This window comes from Miniopterus schreibersii (genome assembly GCF_964146895.1).
Source record: "Miniopterus schreibersii genome assembly, chromosome: 14".
NCBI lineage: Eukaryota > Metazoa > Chordata > Mammalia > Chiroptera > Miniopteridae > Miniopterus > Miniopterus schreibersii.
In genome coordinates this window covers 12,919,268-12,940,698 of record NC_138114.1, presented here as the reverse complement: position 1 = coordinate 12,940,698, position 21,431 = coordinate 12,919,268, and the positions used below count along the sequence as shown (strand labels likewise).

At 48.9% G+C, this 21,431-nt stretch overlaps 1 long non-coding RNA gene across 1 annotated transcript; it reads left to right on the top strand.

Annotated features, from left to right (window-relative positions):
- Positions 1-546: 546 nt before the first annotated feature.
- Positions 547-7,400, top strand: LOC308567024. The gene is made up of 3 exons (XR_014000257.1): positions 547-1,221; positions 2,969-3,067; positions 5,174-7,400. It is a non-coding gene; the product is annotated as an uncharacterized lncRNA (long non-coding RNA).
- Positions 7,401-21,431: the final 14,031 nt, after the last annotated feature.

Genomic DNA, 21,431 nt, shown 5'->3' with positions numbered 1-21,431 from the left:
TCTAATTCCCACGTCTGCTTGGGCTGGGCTGCAACCACAGCTACCAGCAGAGGCTGCTTTCTAATCCGCTGTACACACACCCAAAGCTTCCAAATCACAGAATACTAGACCTAGGGGAGGTCTTAGGGATCATTTTGTCCATATAAGCATCACACATAGTTTTCTGCTTTATCACATCTGGAAATTCGACATTCTGTAGAAGCAATCTGCTTAAAGTGAAGAATGGCCGTCGCCGACTCCCACGCAGCTGGCTGGCACAGGGTCTCTGCTTTTAGACGGAGCCCTCGGCCAGTTTGCGTGCCTTTTGAATAACGAGGAGATTTAACGTCTTCAAGGTGGAGCCTGTGTTATGCTCTGCCTGCGGTGCTAATGCAGCTGTTTACAGGAGAAGACGAAGCGGATTTTTCACCTGCAAGGCCGTCGGGTCTGTCTGAGCCCTCAAACCAGCTCTGGCCCTTAGTTCAGAGACTGTCAAATGGGTTCTGGCCAAAGTCACTGATCACCTGTGGGCTGAGGATTTCTTTCTTTTCTTCTTTTTTTCTTCAGATAGCTTTCCAACAACCTAAGAAATTCTTTCCCAGACCTCAAGAGAATGAGAGAGATGATCTTTGTGTGTCTACTTGCAAAGTCTTGTTTTGGGAGAGTCAGGGTCGCAGTCAGAACACACCCAGACAAAGGCAATTCACACTCGCCCTGAAGAGAGGGCAGCAGGAAGCACACAGTTGACTTTTCATAGCCTTTTAAAAACTGTAACCGTAGGCGAAGGCTCCAGAAGACATGCTCGTTCCCCTAATGCGTCTTGTTCCACTTGTGGGACGCAGCAGGAGCAGCGCTCAGGAACACCCCACGTTCAATCTTTATTTTCGAGTCTTCCTAAGCAAGACGTCGCCGTAAAACAAAATTGCTGTGCTGCTCCAAGGGTTAATTAGACATGGCCCAGAAAAAGCGATTTCTCTCTCCCTGCCTTGAATTTTGGGCTTTCCATTCTGAGTAGCTGTTGACTTCTGCCAAATGGAGTAAGATAAATGCGAGCTCCTAAATTGAACTCCCCTGGTCCTGTTTCCAGCTGCTGTTTTTCAGTTTTCCAAAAAAGAGAGAGCTCTTTGGACCTGCCTTTGGCAAACCTGGAACTTGACTCTCTTCCCTTCTGGTTTGGGGTCCAGGCATCTTTGGGAAGGAGATCCAGGCCTGTCGGGATGAACTTCTCCTGAAGACATGAAGGTAATTTCCATCTTTTCCCCTTTTTTCCTTAAAGGTTACAAGTAATTCATAATCCACCAGCTTGAGCAAACACTTTAAATTATTCTCTGAAATGAAATTCAACTGCTGTCATGTTTCTCAACTACTTGGTTTTCCAAGATCCCTCTTGGTTTCCTCATAAAATACCCTCTTCTTTGCTATCTCACAAATGTTGAAGTGTCAGCAAACTTCTGAGCTCTGTGTTAGCTGTGCCATGGAGGGATGTCTTTAAAAGCCTTTATTCGTTTCACTTATTGAAGCATTTGCTTAACTTGCATTGAGCCTCAGCTACGTATGGGGCATGCAACGAAGAGGAGCTAGTTCCTAATGGTCTCCCTAGCGGTAAACGCAGAGAGACTGAGTAGGTCCCCTTGCATGGGCCACCCATTAGCAACCGTCTTTGGGATTCAGATCATTGTTTTCAGCTTCGGAAATACAGGGGACTTCTCAACAAACTGCTAGAAGGGTCTCTTTAGGAAAACAGTCTGAACATGGACAGAGGAGATGGATCCGTGTGGCCTTTGTAAATTGTTTCACAGGTTTTCCTAAAACCCTAGAAATATGTTATAATTTACAAAATAAGCCATTTAGTACTTTGTGGTTTAAAAAGTACTTCCACATATACTTGAGCGTCATAGCAAGCTTGTCAGTTATTATTAGCCCTCTTCTCATCTTCATAGGGCTTATAAGCACCTTGACCAAGGTCAGACAGGGAGCGAGGTCAGTCATGGAGCTGGGACCAAAACCTGAGTCTCTTCCCACCTAACCCATGCAGCGTCTCACTGCAATTCTCCAGGCTGTGCTCGCTCTCTCTCTCTCTCTCTCTCACATACACACACACACACACACACACACACACACACACACACACACACACATCTTCCCTTTGCCTCCCTCCCTCCAGCTCCTGGCAACCACCTATCTACTTTCTGTCTCTGTGAATGTGACTACTCTAGGTACCTCGTATAAGTGAAGTCATATAGGATTCATCTTTTTGTGTCTGGCTTATTTCACGTAGCATAGTGTCCTTAAGTTCATGCATGTTGTAGCCTGTGTCAGACTTTTCTTTCTTTTTAAGGCTGAATACTGTTCTGTAGTATGTATAGAGCAGGTTGTGTCTATCCACCATCCACCAGTGGACACTTGAGTTCCTTCCACCCTTTGGCTACTGTGAGTAATGCTGCTGTGAACACGGGTGCACAAACGTCTCTTCAAGATCTGCTTTTAATTCTTTGGGGTCTATACCCAGATGTGGAATTGCTAGATCATACGATAGCTCTATTTTTAATTACTTGAGGAACCACATACTGTGTTCCATAGCAGCTGCACCATCCTACATTCCTACCAGCAGTGCAAGTGGGCTCCAATTCACTGTGTCCTTGCCAACATTGTTACTTTCCGTGTCCGTTGTTTGTTTGTTTTCATCGTGTCCATCCTGTGGATGTGAGGTGGCATCTCATTGTGGTTTAGATTTGCATTTCCCTAATGATTAGTGATGTTGGGCATCCAAGTCACTCTCTGAGAGACACTATTCCCATCTCCCCAGGTCCTAGACTGAGACTCAGAGGGGTGAGTAGGTGATACAGGAGTATAGGTAGGACTTGAGCCCCCCCCTTTTTTTACTCCTAATTTAATGCTGGGTCCACTGCAATGCTATTTCTCAAACTGGGTTTCTCAGCTTCATACTTTGGGATTGAGTTTTTTATGCAAATGCTTTCATTTCTTTTAGAACCTGGAACAAGTGACCATGAGCTTATCCAGATCACGGAAGCTGCTGATCCTCAGAACGTGGCTCTCCAGCGGCGGCATGGGCATCGTCTGGGCGCAGGTTAGGAATGCTAACACTGAGTTACAAACTCGGGCTGGGACCCAGTGATCTGGATTTCAGCAAGTTCTCAGTGTGGTTCCGATTCCCGCTCACGTTCGAGAGCTTGACCTGGGCTCTGAGGTTTAACCTGAGCATTAGGATTTTTAAAGGCTCTCCCAGCAGCTCTGATGTGCAGCAAAGGTTGGGAAACACGAATACAGAGAACGGCCTGACACCAAGGTGCCCCCTACATTTTCAGATTTTGTGAATGTGTTACAATCAGGAGGCCAGCAGATTAACAGACTAATGAGGAATATCAAGGGCAGGCCTGGTGACACTTCCCCCACTGGGAGAGGGCCAATGGCCCCACGGCCGCGCTGTGTGAACGGACACTGCAGAGGTTCTAGTGTAGAGAAGTGGTGGGGATTTGCCTCATCTCATGTCATGCAACAACAGGGACATGACACTCTCCCAAGATTTGCTGCATCAGGCGTCACCATCTGCAGGTCTCAGATGCGAATTCTGGTACAGCAAGGACAGCATGGTCTTTCACACTAAATTGATGTTGTTAATTCACTTTTGCTGGTTTTATAGCTTATTTCTTCATCTGAAACATTCAAATACAATAATTTAAGCCAATATTGGGGGCCTGAGGGAATTTGCTTTTGTCAGGGGTCCTAGGCTGTTCTAAATTTGGGGAGTTATAGCATCTGCCTTCTGTTGAAGCTGGTTTGTGTGCTCAGACTTGGGGGCAGAGACCCTCTTGTTAGGTGGGGGTTTGAGGGTCCCCCATCGGGATGGGGTCCCAGCAGGCTCAAGGCAAAGCAGTCCTTTTGGGGGTGCCTGCCTGACTTGGGCCTGCCCTCTGTCCACTGAGTTGAAGCAGAAGTTATCTTTGAAGATTTCCAGGCAGTAATTAACTGTAAGTTCAGGGGTAGGAAATTTGGTCAGCTTCTCCATGGTACAAAATTGGCCTCCCCTATCTGTCTTGGTGGCCAACTCAGTTATCGGGCTCTTTCCTGGAAGCATTGTTTCCCATTTCAATATAATTGCCTCAAAATAATGTGAAGAGATCAATTGCCACTTGCCTGCTGTAATTTTCTGCCACTGAAAAAAATGTAATGTGGGGAGGAAAGCAAAATATGGGATGGCTTGTTAGCCACGATGGAGGAAGGGGGATGCAGCTGCTTCTTCCTTAGGGGGGTTACCTGAGAGTGGGTGACTTGCTTGTCCCCATCTCTGCACCTTTTGTTCCTGTGGTTCTCCCTGCCTTGAACCTCCCTGGGCCTTCTCTCCCTAACCAACCCCTCCCCATCCTTCCACAACCAGCTCTGATCCCAGACCCAGGAGATCACAGAAGCCTCTCCTTCTCAGCTGGCTGGTTGATCCAGTACTTAGTGCATTTATTCAGCAAACACTGATTGAGCACCTAAGTACATGTCGGAAGGCTTTGGGCTGCAAGGAACCAAAACCCTCACTTACAGACATTTAAACAAATCGCTGTTAATTTTCCTTATATAACAAAAAGGTGCCTCTGAACAGGTTTAGTGCCATCCTCTCAGGAACAATCTTGGCCTTTCCAGCATGTTTGTCACTCTTGGTTATCAGGTGGCCAACCCAGCCTCAGGTATTCAGTCAGCACTCGAAGCTGCAGGAGGGGAAGTTAGAGGCCTCTTCCATGAAGGTCCTTTAGATTTGGGAAGCCAATCTTTCCCTAAACATCTGGTAGACTTTAAAAACCAGCTCCACTGATGTGTGACTGACAGATAATAAACTGCACATATGTAAAGAGATATAATCAACATATAACATTATATTGGTTTTAGGTGTACAGCATGATTTGATATGTGTATATATTTCAAAATTATTACTACAAGTTAACACCCATCACCATACACAGTTACGCTATTTTTTCTTGTGATGAAAACATTTAAGATCTACTTTCTTAGCAACTTTCAAATATGCAACACAGTGTTGTTAACTGTGATCACTTCTGGTACATGTACACATACGAAACCATCACCACAGTCAAGACTAGGAATGCCTCATTTACTCCACAAAACCTTCTATAAAAGCCAACTGACCACCCTGGAGATTTTAAAATTTTTTATTTGTCTCATTGGCCAGAACTCAATCCTGTGACCTCTCCTAACTGCCAGGTGACTGGGAAAGTCACCACTTAGATCTCCAGCAGACAAGGGACAAGGAGAATTAAGCATGACTATTGGGCTGCCCAACCTACGGCTCCAGAACGGGGGAAAGAAGAGCGAGTGGGGCAGCCCAGCCCCTCTGGCCATGACCTGGTGCATCGGCGTTCGGGCGCTGTCAGCAAACGGGCAGGCTGCTCGGCTACTCTCTCCCTGAACTTACACTGACACGAACAAGCTCTCTCCCCTGCCTTAGCTGCTGTGAAGCTAAGATGAAACTAAATCAACATTTCTTGTGCACCTCCTGTGTGCTACGTGCTGGGTGCCTCCTGCATATCCCATCCCTCCATGTGAATATGGCATGTGCATGTGTCTATGGTATGGCATCCTCTCACCTTTCCCAATGTGGAAGCTGAGACCTGGAGGGGTAAGTGGCTCGCCTATGTTGGCGCAGCTTGTATGTCAGCTAGCCAGGACCCAAGGCCAGCCTGAGACCATTGCCTGTCCCCTTTCTTTCAGAAGAAATCTCTGTACCACGCATGGAATAATGTCTAGGATGTTGATTCATGCTCTGACTCCCCTGGGCTCAGAGAGGTGAGGTGAGCTGCCCAAAGTCTCAGCTAGAGATCTGCGAATCTTGGACTAAAATCTTCATCCGCAGGTTTCCTGATCATTCCAACTGGGCCTAGGCCAGGTTGCTCTTGAGGGTGGGATGGGGGCAAAAGAAAGAGAAGTAGCAGGAAATCCTGGGGAAGGAGGACTCCAATAGTCAGCAGTGGAGCAATGAAGTGACTGCAGGACCTGGGGCCCCTTCAGCAGGCTGACCAGGCAGTGCCTCCCTCACTCTAACTCAGGGGTCTGACCCCAGAGCCTCCCTCACTCCAAGCCAGTGCCTCTCAGTAGTCCCTTAGTGCTGAGATGGTTCCTGACACTGCTTCTGCAGGCAGGGTGGCAGTGCAGAGGTTAGAAAGGGGAGTGGATTTCCTGAATTGAAATCCTGACTAGCTGTGCGACCTTGAGCAAGACATTAGATCTCTCTGTGCCCACTTTCTCCGTTCATGAAATTGGGACAATGGTCCTGTTTTCTCCCGGGTCTGCTGCCTCATTGGAGGTAGTAATGAGTTCTTGGTGTGTGGCTCACCGTCATCACAGGTGAGCCATTGCAGGAACCTGGAGAGTGAGAACTCCGCAGGTGAGCTGAGAGCAGTTCATTCACTGCTGGACCTCGCTGGGGATAAGGCACCTCTCACCTCTGCGGGAGGCCAGGCCCACGCATCCGGGTGCCCTCACGTGGCTCTCCCAGATTCTCTCCATCTTGCTGCTGCAAAACCCTGTTTTCAGTACCTGCCCAGAGAGTCCTATCCCACCTAGGTCTTCTGGTCATGCCACAATCAGCCGGCATCCTGGCACTCACTTGCTTTGGCCCAAGCCTGGGGACAGTGGCCTTGGCTCTGCATCCCATGAGCTTTGGGGCAGGGGCTTATGGCAGTGAGTATGCCTACCTGTCTACTGGGGTCTTTGTCAGAGTCCAGGGCTCTCAGAGAAGACAAAGTCCTAGAGGGAGGCAATAGGACTCTCATTTAACTGTTCATGGAGGCAAGAAATTGTTTGTGATGGGAGCAGTCAAGATATCTCAGTGGGGAAAACCTTCCAGATGAGCAAGTCCTGAACTCCCCACAAACATACAGAATGGTGGTTCCATAGAACAAGACCAGGTGCTGAGAGAGACAGAGAAAGCGGTTTCAAAGGCAAGATCACTTTGAACAGGTTGCAGGCTGTGCTGACACGCCTGTGAATTTTCAACACTGTGGATGGAGGTGGGCTTCTGTAAGATGCTGCAGCTCCTTTAGGGGGCCGTCTCCACAGAACAGACTTTGGGGGACACTGATCCATCCGCCGCGGGTCATCAGCCGGCTGGTTGCTGGGCGAGACTAATCAGGGCATGCTGGTTCTCTGCCTCATCTTCCCCTCCGGATAATGGGGGTGGTCTTCGTGGTGGTCGAATTGCGCCCAGGGGCCTGGAGCGGAGCCCTTAATGAGGGCTGCCTGGTGATGAAAGGCCCCGTTAAGCTGCAGCCACCATTACCGCGCTGTGGAATAAATGTGGCCGGCCTAGGAGACGCGCACGAATAAATCTGAATAGCAAGACACGAACGCGGCCCTTAACTCTGACGAGCAAATAGAGTTTAATAAAGAGGTAAACTGAGACCGCTTTTATTTATTGCCGTGTAAATGTATTTAAAAAGGTATTGGCTCTCTGCAGCTGCAGAGGCCAGCTCCTCGGCAGCGGCGCTTTAATACCCGCGCTGTTATTAGAGCCGTAATGAATGAGCCGCTGTGAGTGCGCTCTTCAGAAGGACTGCAGAGGTACAAGATTAATGAGACGAGAGCATTGAAAGGTGCAGACGGCCCCTGTTTCCCAGCCGCGTGCGATGTCTGCCGCAGCACCTCTGGCTTTGTTTGCTCCACAGTGGCTGAGAGGCTGTGGCGCGGACACGTCCCCGGGACCGGGGCTGCAAACACATCCATCTCCCACCAGCTTTCATCCTTGGGCCCTGTGCCTTGTCTCTGCTCCGGGGTGGGGTGGGGGGGTGGCGGGCAACTCTTTCCCTGCTCCTGCCTCTCTGTCCTCCTACCTTAGTCTGGATTTGGGGGGGGCCTGGACACCCCTCCTCTGTTTGGGTTTTATCCCATCCCCCTATTGCACCCCTCTGGGTATCCCTAGGGAAACCCCTCGGCATCCTGACACCACAGCTGCTTCGAGATGGGAGTTGTGTTATAGGGCAGCTTCCACGATAAATGGCATGCACTTTTGGTTACCTGCTAGCACCCATGGGTCCACAACACAGGGTGGCTGCCCAGTACAGAGAAAGCAATTTTGGGCAATGACACAAGCATCAGTTGGTAAGGTGCACTTCCCTGCATCAGGAGTTCATAAATTATTTATAGAAAGATTGTTTGGAGGCTAGAACAAACCTAAACTTTACTGACATCCTTCTGTGCACATAGAATATGCCATTTCATGACTACCCTGGAGGCACATATTATACCCATTTTATAGATATGAAAACAGAGGCCCAAGGGATAAAGAAATATGCCCAAGGTGAGGTGGTCAGGAACCCAGGAAGTGCTGGATTAGAGACCCCCAAAGGAAACCCACTCTTCAGTGGAAACAAATTCTCTTGTTGGGTCTCAGACATGGCAGTGCCCTCTGGGCTAAGGAGCAGGGCCTTCTTTCTAGTGATTCACACTTCAGACATGGCCCAGATCAACTGCAGAGAGCTGTGTGCTAGCTGAGGAACAGAGACTACTGCCCACCAGAAAGAAGGGTTATTAATAGTGCTGGTGGGGTGGGAGGTACACCAGAGAGAGCACAGGAAGGTGAAATCTGTGTGACCTGGATGAGTGACCTCTCTGAGCCTCAGTTTATTCATCTGTCAAAGGGATATAATATTACCTACATCCCTGCATGTTTGTGAATAGCAAATCAGATAATGCATGTAAAATACCTAAAAACACAATGAAGATATATTCAATTAAAAAATGGGTTTGTGATCTGGGTCAATATGCAACAAGAACCCACAACAGAAGTTTGGAGAAAGCAAAGTACAGCTTCTTTTGCCAGCCTAAGATGGACCCCAAACAGGCCATGCTGGAGACAGGCTGGGAAGGCTGGGTGGGCACTGGTGGCTGGACAAATCTTCATCATTTATTTTTTCAACAGACAGTTGCGGATCAGCTAAGTAATTGCTCCTGTGTTGCCTGCAGAAGTTACAGCAGAGACCAAAACAGTGACAGTGTATGCCTTTGGAAAGCTACACACACAGTGTCAGGTGGCAAGGGCTGCAGGGGAGTAGAGTTGGGGGAGAATGGCACTATAAACAAGGTGACTAGGTATGGCCTCAAGGAGATGATATCCCAGGAATGACCTAGCAAGGTGGAGAGGGACCCATGTGCATGTGTAGGTGGAGAACCTTCCAGACAGCAAAAAGAGCCAGCCCTAAGGCCTGCATTGGGGGTGTACCCCGAGCACGTGAGCGTGGCTACCATGGCTGAGGCAGAGTGGACAAAGGGGGACGTAACAGAAGGCAACTCAGCAGTTGCAGGGAACCGGATCTTCTAAGCTTTGCAGATACACCCCCCCCCCCCCACCGGGGACTTTGACCTCTATCACTCCCACTGTGATGGGAGTTAACTGAGGGTGCATGTGGAGCTTTCTCCAATTGTGGGTGTGGGTGTGTGGTGGGGGCGGGGGTGGTCAAGTTGTAAGATCGGGGCAAGTTCAGGGAACAATGGCCAATGCTGTCTGGCCCACCAGGAGGGCAGGAGTAGAGAAATAGCAGAAGATAAGCCCAGACAGGGAGGCTGGTGGCAGAGAAATGTCCTTAAGAGGCTTTAAGAAGGTGAGAAATTCTGGCTAAATTCTGTAGGCCTTAAGTTGTCTAAGGGGCAGCTGCCCACGGATGGTTGGGTGTGGGCAGATGCTGAGAAGGCATCTTGAGCTCAGCATAGACTCTTAAGAGAGACAAGAACTGAAGCAGGAACAGTGCCAGGGGGGAGAGCTTTGGGGTAGGGGTGGCACTGTGCTGGTCTGGCCGTGGGAGCAAGGAGAGGGTGGAGGGGAAGAGGGTCCGGGGATTCCAGAGGCAGAGTGGAGGCTGACCCAGCTGACGCCCAGGTCGGAGCCTACCCCAGCCCTCCCGGCCCAACATTAGTGCTCATTAGCACGTCCTCTAATGTACCAAGAAATTCAATTTCCTACAAAATAACCAGTCGAGTCCCAGGGGAGCCAGAAGCCCCATTCATCACAGCCGGGGTTCCGGGACCCTGCTGCTCTGCCCGTGAATTTCCTTCTGCAGGACACTGGTCCACCGGTGGGAAGAGCAGCTAATTGGCACCTCAGTAGGTTGGGGTATTTTTTCCACTGGATCTGCAGTTTCTGAGTAAACAGGCATCAGATCAGCAGCCTGCATGAGCCAAAGGAAAGTCTGCAAATTCGCCATGTGGCTCAAATTAAGTGAGCTGTGCAGTCACTAAAGCATGTGTATGAAAAAATAAACATTTAGAACGTGAGGGTTGTGGATATGCTTTTGTGGCCCTTTAGGGAAGACAGATGTCAATTTCTTTTTTTTTTTCTTTTTAATTCCAAATAAAAATGTCACTGGCAATATTTCTGATTCCACTTCACAGTGGTCAGCCCCAGGAAAGCAGCTGTGTGTGTGTGTGTGTGTGTGTGTGTGTGTGTGAGTATACAAGGGGGCAAAAGTAGGCTTACAGTTGTTTGTTATGGAAAATGACAACAATTAATAAGTAATAATAAAGAATAAACTGTGTTTCATTTCTCACGACTGTAAACCTCCTTCTGTCCCGGCTGTATATGAGGGTGTATGTGAGCATGTGAGACAATGGGCAGGTGCTCACATGTGTAGCTATGGGTGACTGTCTGGGTATTTGTAAATATCTAAGCATGTGAAAGAGATTTAGTGGGTATTTGAGTGCACATGTGTGTATTACTGTGCATGAGAGCATGTGAGTGTATGTGTATGCATGCACGTTTTGTGTGTGAAGATGGGGATGTGTGAGTGTGCATGTGCCTGTGTGTGTGTGTATGTAAACGTGTATGTGGAAGTGTATGTGTGTATGTGTATGAATAGGAGTGAGTGTGGAGGGGTGAGGGCGGGTGTGCACATGCACATGTGAATCATGTGCGGACAGGTACAGGAGGTGAGTGCGTGTGCACGTGCGTGTGTGCATGGTGTTGCACACAGACAGCAGGCACCCACCCCTGCTCTGTCTCCTAGCAGCCTGCCTGTCACTCCTTCCCGCATTCCTCAGCGAGGCCCCAAGGCTGCGAGGAGAAAGCAGTCAGGCCTCCTGTTAGTACCCTGCCTGTCATCGGGGCTGGTGGGCAGGGGGGCAGGGGGGCAGGGGTGAGGGATGCCGGGCCGCAGAGGAGGGCCTGGCTGGCTGGGGTGGCCCGAGGCTCCCGCCCGCTCCCAATTACCGGCGTCTCCTGAGCGGCCTATGGAAAAGGCACCGGTTGCCATGAGGAAGATATTCCGCTGGAGCGATCCATTCCCCACGAAAAGAACCTTCCGCATATTATCCACATTTTTCAACGTAATTATCCCCAGCCCACACACACAGCTTGGAGGATTAAAACATAAAATACAGTCTGTTCCCCACACATGAGACCAACACTCCGACTGGCATCACAATAAATAAATGAAGTGGCCTCCCCTCCCCTCCCCGCCTCCCGCCCCCCTCCTCTTCTCCCCTTTCCCTCCTGCACCCTGTTCCCCTTCCCCCTCAGCCCCTGCCCTGCCCCCTTCTGCCTGCCGCTGGCTGGGCTTGTTTGCTTCTGTCTCTGGATCCCCCCCCATTCCCTCCCACCCCAGCACGGCCCACGGACAGCGCCACAGAGAGGCGGTCCCCCCACGTCGCTGTCACTGGGGAAGGAGGACTGTGCTCAATGAGCCACCCAGGCAGAGGGCTCATTGCACTAAGCGCTGGCGCCAGGGCAGCCGTGGGGGCGGGCGGGGGAGGGGGAGGTTTTATAAGCAAATGGCTCCGTGGGTCCTTGAAGGGACATTAGGAAGCGCCCCGGAGCACCTAAAGCCAAGGCGAGGTGCAAATGGCTGGAAGGGTGCCGGCTGTGGAACTGCTGTGGAGCAGGCAGGTTGCTAGGGAACGCCCAGGCCGTTTGTCTTCAGGCTGCCGATCCTGCGTCCACCTGGGACTTCCAGTTCTAGAGCCGCTGCCCGCGGGGGTGCCAGCCTCGGCCAGGACAGGGGGACAGGAAAGCTGCGCGGCCGCCAGGAACGACGACTGGAGGAGGCTGGCCCTCCCTGGGATCAAGTGTGCGCCGGGGGTAGGTTTGGTGAGCAGCCCGTGCTGGTGATTTCCTTTCAACAAAAACGCTGGTGCCCGGCTTGGCACACGAACCCCGGGCCGTGGCGGATTCAACATGCTACCTACCATGTTCCAGGTTGGAGCCGGAGCTGGTTAGCTCCCAGCTCAGCAGCCCCTGCCCTGCACTGCCTTCCTCTCTCTGGCTTTCTTTCCATGAGCCCAGCCCCCACGATCGTTCTCTAGTACATGTGGACTCCGGGGAGCAGGGGCCTTGGCTTTCTCCTAGGAGCCCAGCATGGTACCTTCACTAATACTTAAGCTCCGGTTAAATAATAAAGTATGCGGGCGTGGTTCTGTCTGTACAGATTAATTGGGTGTTTGGCGTGAGAGACAAGGAGGCTGGTTTTGTTCCCACTAACATTTACTGCACATGGATTGTTCTAGGTTTGGGCTCAGGGTCTGGTTTTGTTCAGGTGCTGAGGAAATACTTCCCCAGTGGCCCTGGTCAGTTTTAAGTAGCAGGAAGAGTCAGCAGACTTTTCTCCTCACATCTGTGCCACTTAAGGTGATGTCGGACAAGGTCTTGACTCCAACCTAACCTCAGTATCCCTATCTGTAAAATGGGCTAGTGGGGGATTAAATAATGCATAGGAAGTGCTGGTCTCAGTGAATGTTCCTCCCCCTCAAAGCCCGGGCCCAGTGCTGGTGAGGATCCTCTGAGCTGGGCTGCCTGTTCTCTGCCCTGCATTCTGTTCACCTACCTGCTGCCAACACTCCACCGCAACGCCCATCTCCCGGCCCACGGCCTGTCTCCACTACCTGGAGAGAAACTAGAGACAGAGACACTGAGACAGAGACGGAGAAATACACTGATAGAGGTTGTGCATCTGAAAATGATTTGTTAAAGGGGGAACAAAAACATTTTTTATAAAAAGAGCTCACATCATGAGGAGAGAGAGGAAAGAGAGAGGTAAAGTGTTTCAGTCTTTGATTCTGGCTCCAGTTTTCAAGTTTTGGCTACTTAAGAAGATGGGGATGAAGACAGTGGAGAGGCATGCACACGTGCTTGTGTCTGTGGTACGTGTGTGCATGTGCGTGCATGTGTGGGGGGTTGTGTTCTGCAGGAAAACTTGGTGTTCGACATCTGTAGACAGGGCTTGCGCTTCCGACCTGCATGCAGGCTCCCTGCTCAGGGCCGAGAGGCACATCAGAACAGCTCTGCTCAGCAGGCTCTCCGTGGAGCAGCTAGAACTTTATGTAACCTTTTTGCAAAAAAGATTAATGCAGCGGCTTCCAGATGGCTCCCAGTCTATCGAGCAGGTTAGCAGCCTGCAGTAGACTCTCTGAGGGGCAAAGGTCAGTTCCCTGAACTTGCCCACTTCCGTTCTTCTCCCTCTAAGTCCCCAGCCCTCACTGCCACACTGAGCACCAGCTGAGAATTTCCTGGTGACCTTCAACAGGGTCCCCTAATGCTTCTTCCAAAGCTGAGGGCATGGCAGGGTCTTCAGGGCCTAGCTCCAGTGCCACCTCCTCAATGTAGCCTGCCAAGATTTGACCTTCTCAACTTTCAGAGCTGTTAGCTGTGTTTTTCCTTCCCTTTCTCTTCTGCAAAGATGGGGCCTGTATTTGAGTCATCTTAATGTCCATCACATGAGTTTCTGGAAATTTTGATAATGTGGCCTTAATTAAAATTAAAACTTATACTCACCAAAAATACTATGAAGAGGGTTAAAAGGGCAAATCACGGAGTAAAGATATTTACAATGAGTGTATCTGACACAGAACTTCTATCCAGAGTATATAAAGAAATATTTCAAATCAATAAGAAATGATTGCTTACAGAAAATGGGGAAAAGACTTGAATAAACACTTTACAAAAGAGTACAGTCATGTGCCTCTTAGCAAAGGGGATACGATCTGAGAAATGACGTTAGGTGGTTTTGTTGTGCAAACATCATAGAGTGCACTTACACAAACCTAGATGGTGTAGCCTACTACACAGCTAGGCTATAGGGTAGAGCCTATTGCTCTAGGCTACAAACCAGTGCAGCATGTTACTGCACAAAACAATGTAAGATTAAATCAAGCACAAGAGAAAATGATGCCATCAAGAGACTCAGTAAACACAGGATGTATGAGGCTGCTGTTGTCATATGCAGCATACTGTTTTACAGAAAACTTTTTTATAAGTAGAAAGGATACATTCTAAAATAACAGTAAAATTACAGTAAATACATAAACCAGTAACAGGCATTTATTATCATTGCTAAGTGTTTTGTGCTGTATATAATTGCATGTGCTATACTTTTATATGACTGACAGTGCAGTAAGTCTGTCTACACCAGCATCACCACAAATATGTGAGTAATGTTTGAGCTATAACATTATAATGGCTACAATGTCACTAGGTGATAAGAATTTTCAGCTCCATTATAATCTTATGGGCCCACTGCTATATATGAAATATCATTGACTAAAATGTCACTATGACTGTACATATGACTATATATGCAAACGTTCAGCAAACATGAGGGCCTCAACTTCAGTAGTCATTAGAGAAATGCACACTAAACCCACAATAAGATACTGTAATACACCCTTTATAATGGCTAAAATTCAAAAAGTTGACAATATCAAGTGTTTACAAGGATGTGGAACAACTAGAATTCCTACACTGCTTGTGGAAGTGCAAGATAGTCCAATCAATGTGAAAACCTGTCAGTATCTATTAAAGTGGAACATATACATACTCTATGAGGCAACAACTCCACTTCTGTGAATAAATGCAACATAAATGCATATGCATGTTTACCAAGAGACATGTGCAAGAATTTTCAGATGCATCATTCATAATAGCAAACCCCCCCCCCAAAAAATGGACACCAATAGCAAGCACATGTATATAAGAATATACATATAGTGTACACTGAAATTCTATACAGCAATGAAAATGAACAGACCACTCCTATACACAATGCAGATGAATTTCAGAATCATAATGTAAAGCCAAGAATCGGGGCCTGAAAGAGTGCATACTATGTAATCCCATTGATATAAAATCCTGAAACAGGCAACCTGAGAAGGGGTCAGGAGACTGAATATCCTTGGGGCAGAATAATAACTAAAATGGTCTAGATGAATTGTAGGTGATAGATAGATATTAGATAGATAGATATAGACAGTGACATAGAGATATAACGTTTTCTGTATATATATATACATATATATATACACATAATTTTTCTGAATTATTGAAAATTTAAGGTTCCTGCCCCTTTTTCCCTAAATATTTCAGTTTGTGTCTAAATATTTCAGTGTATATTTTCAAAGACTAAGGGTGGTCTCTTACGCAGTCATAGTACAGTGATCAAAATCAGGAAGCAGAACATTAATATAATAGTATTATCTAATCCACAGCCCATATTCTAATTTCATCAATTGTGCCAATATTGTCATTTATACTCATTTCCCCCCAATCTTGGATGGAGTACAGGTGCATGTGTTTCAATAGGTTTTCATGTCTCCTTTCATTTGGAACAGTTCCTCAGGTTTGCTCTCATGCAGGCCAGTTGCTTAATAGACTATCCCTCAGTTGGGTCTGCCTGATATTTTCTCAAGGAGAGACTCAGGTTTCAGATTTCTGGCAAAAATCCCACTGAGTGCCCTTGTGTTCCTCTCAGTGCATCACACCACGGGGCGCCCGTGTGGGTCTGTCCTGCTATTGGTCACGTATTCTTTCATATCTTTGGTTAGGGTGGTGCCTGCCAGGCCTCTTCTCTGTAATATTACTATTTTCCCTTTGTGGATGAGAAGGTGATTTGTGGGAGACACCTGGCCTCTGTATGTCTTCCTGCTATGCGTCTGGCTCTGTAGGGGGAACAGAGTACCACGGTTTGCAGAGCAGGCACAGGGAACCAATAGATAACATTGATTAAAGAACTAACTTTGTGCCAGGAACTGTGTTAAATGAGTTCAATGCATAATCTCATTTTAATTTCACAATAACCCTGAGAGGAGAAAACCAAGTGCCTGCATTACTTGTCCAAGCCATAATAATAATAGTAGTAGTAGTAGTAGTAGTAGTAGGAATAGGAATAATAATAATAGTAACCTCTAATATCTTGATACCACGTACTTCCTATTGCCAGCCCTGTTCTAAGTGCTTCACTTAGATCCTTATTTTATAGGAATTGCATCTATTTCCATTTCACAGAGAAAAAAACAGAGGCTTGGAGGTAAGTCACTTGCCCATGGCCACCCTTCTAGCAGTTAGGATTTGCTTCCAGGGAGTCTGACCCCAAGGCTACATTCTTAACCATTCCTCAGTGCAGCCTTTCTGAGGTGGTGCAATATGGTGGGGAATATCCTCACCTGAATTAGTGTTTCTGGCCTATTTCTCCTTTGCTGTCAGAACACTTTCCTTGCACCCATTCCAGCCCGCTGTGGTGTGCCGGGGCCAGAGTGAGGTGCAGGGGAGCAGCGCTCGGAGGCAACAGCAACCAGTGGGCATGCCCAGGAGGAGGCTGGCAGGGCTCCGGGGCAGAGGCAGGGTGGTGAGCATGGACTGTTGTCAAGACTCAAGCGGTTGCCCTTCTCCACGGTGCTCTTGCCCCACCCTGGACTGCAGATCCTCCTCAGTGACCAGTGCAGGCAATGGAGCCTTGAGTCTGGTAGGAACTCCTTGCCCATCGGTGCAAGACTCTCTCAACGAGTTTTTGGGTTCCTCCTGAATGCCCACGGGTCACAGTGCCAATTCCTGCAACACTCCCTGCTGGCCTGTTTGCACCACCAGTGCCTGCAGCCATCCATGCTGCCACCTTAATTTCTCCTGGTCACTGGCCTTTTAGCATCATTAGCTTTAGCAGAGAGAAGGCTGTGTTTACAGCTTGGCATGAAGGAAGAACATGCAGATCGCTGTTGCCAGGCTGCAAATGACTCTTTTTCTGCCCTAGAAGAGTAATGATTAAAAAAATACTCAGTTGCTTGGCTGGCTTCGGGGCGGCTTAGCTGTGAATATTCCAGGGCCAGGCGAGATCCTGCCTTTCCCAGACCCTGCTGCCTCCCCAGATTCCCTTGGTTTGGGGTCTTTCCTTCATCCATATTTTGAAGAAAAAGAAGGTGTTGACCTGTGATCGATGCAACAATCAGCATCCTTGTATCCAGGGAGACACATCCCTTGATTATTTCATTCGTCTCCTTGACTGGAGTGGGAAGAGATCCCATAAGAACTGGAGACAGCAGAGTTCTAGGGGGAGATCTAAGACCAACAGAGGGAAGGAAGGGGAAATTCCAGGTGAGAAGCCAGAGGGTGACAAATGGGAGAGAGCAGCAACTGGCCAAAGGGTGGGGGTCGGGAAGCAGTAGGGAAAAGACTTCAGTCTGGAGGCTGGGAACTCAGCTGAGATACCTGCACCCACTCTGCTTGTGGCCTCCCCGCTGGAGTCAGGTGTGGTCGCCTGGTGCGAAAGCCCAGGGTTGGACTGCGCACCAGCGCAGCTCTGCTCAAGTGAAGGCTGCTCGCTTACATTTGCAGACATAGGCCTGAGAGCCGTGGCCATGACCAGAAAAGGGTTGAGCAGCCCTGCATGTCCTGGGTTTCTGAATGTTTTGTGTGTATTTCTATTATTTTTGGTAAAAAAACAAAAAACAAAACAAAACAAAAAAACAACTTTCAGTGTGAGTTACTGTGTATATCACTAAGACTTTTCCTACAAATGTGTTTATAAATTTTTTAAATATAGCCTTTTTCAGATACACCTACCTTTTGCTACTGCTGCTTGCTTTGTGTGATGGGAAAAGGCCCCAACACTCATTGGAAGCCGCCGGAAGAGACAGGCATCCTCAGGTAGTGTATCATTCTATAGAAAAAAAACAAATTTAGGAGTGGGGTAGCTGCTATTTCCCCTTTAAGGAATGAGGAGATCAAAGCTCAGAGCATTTACAGCTCACCCAGGCCCTGCAGAGAACCCGGGGCAGGAAGGCATCGGCCCGGGTCCGGGAGGGTCCCCGTGGTTACGCACCTGCCTTTACATAAAATTGCCTTGAGTGGAAAAATACAGTCCCTTCTGTGGGCTCCCCAGTCCCCCGTGGCTGGAAGTACCTTTCCTGTAGCCTGTCTTTCTCTTGCTTTCTCATCTGTTTTGTGCAGCCACTTCTCCTCACAGTTTGTCCCAGCACAGGGAGGCCTGCATTCCCCCGCCGCCCCCGAGACACTCTGACTTAAAATTGGAGCAATCTGATTAATCAGGAGGGGTTTTGTGGCAAATGCCACCAGGCACCCCGCCATCCACTGCCAGCAGGGAGAAGCCGGGCTCTGGCTCGCGTCGCCCGCAATCAGGACTACCTGCGAGGACACGAAGGTGAGGCCAGTAATCAGCAGCGTCACTTCATTCCACACAAAGTGTCCCCCATCAGGCTCTCAGATCTGGCGGCTCCGTGAGGCCCCGTCGCGCAGATCACGAAGCCCTCAGCGTCAGCGCACACGCGTGTGCTGCTCGGGGCGTGAGCAAATCTCTCACCCGCTCGCCGAGGAGCTGATTAAATTGGTGTTGATTGGTTAATTTGCTCTGGGCCTTGGAGAACTCACGTAAATCAGTGGTTCCAGCCATTACTTAAAAATGCGTATTATTCTATAGTCATGCCACTGGGTCTTATGAAGGGAAGGTTTAGCCAGACAGGTAGAAAAGAAAGTGGGACCCTGTTGATTCTGGGTCGGATGCATTCCAAAGAGATAAGTCGGCTTTGATATTAAAGTTGAGTTTCCCTTGAGTCGAGAGTTTATTCCCTCATCCTTTGGACAAATATTTGGTGAGGACCATGTGGTACCCTGGAGCGCTGCTAGACGTCGGGAGGCACTGATGAAGACGCAATTTTCACTGCCCGGGAGCTGACACTTGAGCCCTGTTCCAGGGTGGAAAGGGTCTGTCCACGTTCCCCTCAGGATAAAATCCAGCGCTCGAGAGCTGCTCGATATCCCCCAGAGAAGAACGAGCCCCAACACCCATGGTTTGAGCTTATTGCATCTCACAATTCAGCCTTGTAACTTGGTGTCTCAGTGGGAAAACAATGTCACTGAAACAAATAGATGACCACTAGGGGAGGGGCTGAGTGAGCTTCTGGAGCAGCCCATGAGGGGGCAGGTGGCAGGACAGGCAGGCAGGTGCAGCCAACTGGGGGTGAGGTCCAGGAAGGTCGAATGGTCCCTTTCCTGGTGGTGTAACCTTGGACTAGTCAGTGCCACCTTCTGAGCTTCAGTTGTTCTCAGCCATACATTTGGGGTGATGCTGTTTCTCTCATAGGATGTCATGGGAATTCTGTGGGACACCTTATCAACATTGCTTGGTGTTTGCAAGGCCTCTGCGCATCCCCATGTCCTTTACCCTCTCCTTCCACAGTGTGGCCCTGGCTGAGTAGATTCGCTCATGTTGCCAGGACAACAGCTCTCAGGCCTTCAACCCCTTGTTCTTGTCAAAGAGCCTGGAAGACTCTGGGAGAAGCCACTTCCTTTAGCTCAAATGACAATATACAGTTTCCTCCACCCTGGACAACTTTGAGAGTAAAGGGGGCACTGTTAATAGTTACACCCCTTTAAACAAACCAGGGCCTTCTAAGCAATGGGGACATGGTCACCCATCTACTGCTGGTTCTGTCAGCTGTGGTGGTTGGTATAAAACAGACAGCAAAGCTGCTTGTCACAGAATTCTAGCCTCATGACCCAGCAGAGATTGCCTGATAGCCCTCTGGTAAGCAGGTTTATGATGGCCACACCCAAGCACCAATGCACAAACCCTGTATAATCTTATTTTGAGTTTGAATAGGACCTGCGAACATGATGAGATTTTACTCATAATTAGGCTGCATTTGGCAAAGGTTAAAGGTTTTTTCAGGTGTAACTGAAGTCCCAAACCAGTTGAATTTGGGTTAATCAAAAGGAAGATTGTCCTGGGTGGGCCTGAACTATTCAGGTAAAAGCACTTACTACAAGGACTTGGCCCTTGTAGGAAGGGAGCAAGACGTAAGGAAGGAGTGAGCTATATTATGAGAGTGACATGTGACTAGAATCTAATGGCAGCTTCTAGGAGCTGAGAGGGACTCCTGGCCAATGGCCAGCAAGAAAATGGCAACATCATTTCCAGATTTGCAAGGAAAATTCTTCCAATAAGCCAAGGGAGCACATCTTTCCCCAGCCAGGCCTCCAGATGAGAACACAGCCCAGCTGACACCTTGATTTCAGCGTTGGAAGACCCTGATCAGAGACCCTGTTAAGCTTTGTATATACTCTGACCTTTAGAAAGTCTGAGATTACAAATAATGTTGTTCTAAGCCACTGAGTGTCTGGTAATTTATCACACACCCAGAACTCCCATCACCACTTTCATCTCCTGCCCATGTTCTTACTCTGGTCCACCCACCCAGGATGCCTTCCTTCCTGCTTTTCCAAACCCCCTGTTCTCTGAGCCACATTCCAGGCCCCCCTTCTCCAGGGCACACTCATCCTCCCTGTTCAAGGTTACTGGCACTTTCTCGTATACACTCCATGTTCCTGCACATATGCCTCTGTTTAACCAGCTTTTACAGGATGCTCCTGTGCGTCCTGGGCTGTGTAAAAGCTGTCCCTTACGCTTATAAGGGAAGTGCTAATGGCTCTCTGCTACAGCTGAGAAGTTGAAGCCTGAGAGTAAAGTGGCTCATCCAGGATCCATCAGACGCTGTGAGTAGAACCAGAATTTGAAACAAATCCTTATGACTCCAAAGCCTGCTCCCCTTCTACCATGCCTGCTGCCTGCTGTCCCATTCAACTGTTGGGGTGCTCCAAACCTCAAAGGGCTGCATGCTGTATTAACCCCATTAACACTTTAAAGCATGCTTTCCTAGAGTTCATCTCAGGTCATCCTCCCAGGAACCACATATTGTTACCTGCAATTCACGGATGGGAACACTGAGACACCGAGGACATTGCTCACTCATTCGCTCACTCCACAGGTGCTTACTGAGTGTCTAAGAGCTGCTTACGGTACTAGACCCTGGGATACAGAGCAGAAACAACCCTGCTCTCGGGGTGCTTGCTGTCCAGGGCGGGGGCAGATGTGTAAACAGAGTCCTGTGCCATTCAGGGTGGCATCTATAGTGCTGACCCAATGAAAGCTCAGAGAGAGGCGCTCAACCGAGGTGTGGAATGGGAGTCCGAAGCAGAGGGCTTCCTGGGGGCAGTGGGGGGCAGCTCGTTGAATAGAGTTACCCTTGTAGCGGTCAGGGGTGCAGAAGCAGGGGTCACGCCTGAGCTGTCCAGCTTGTCTGAGGCCACCCAGGACCCAGTTTGGGTGGAACCTCCCTTGTACTCCACTGTTCCTCAAGGTACGATGCGGTCACTGTTTGGGTGGGGCATC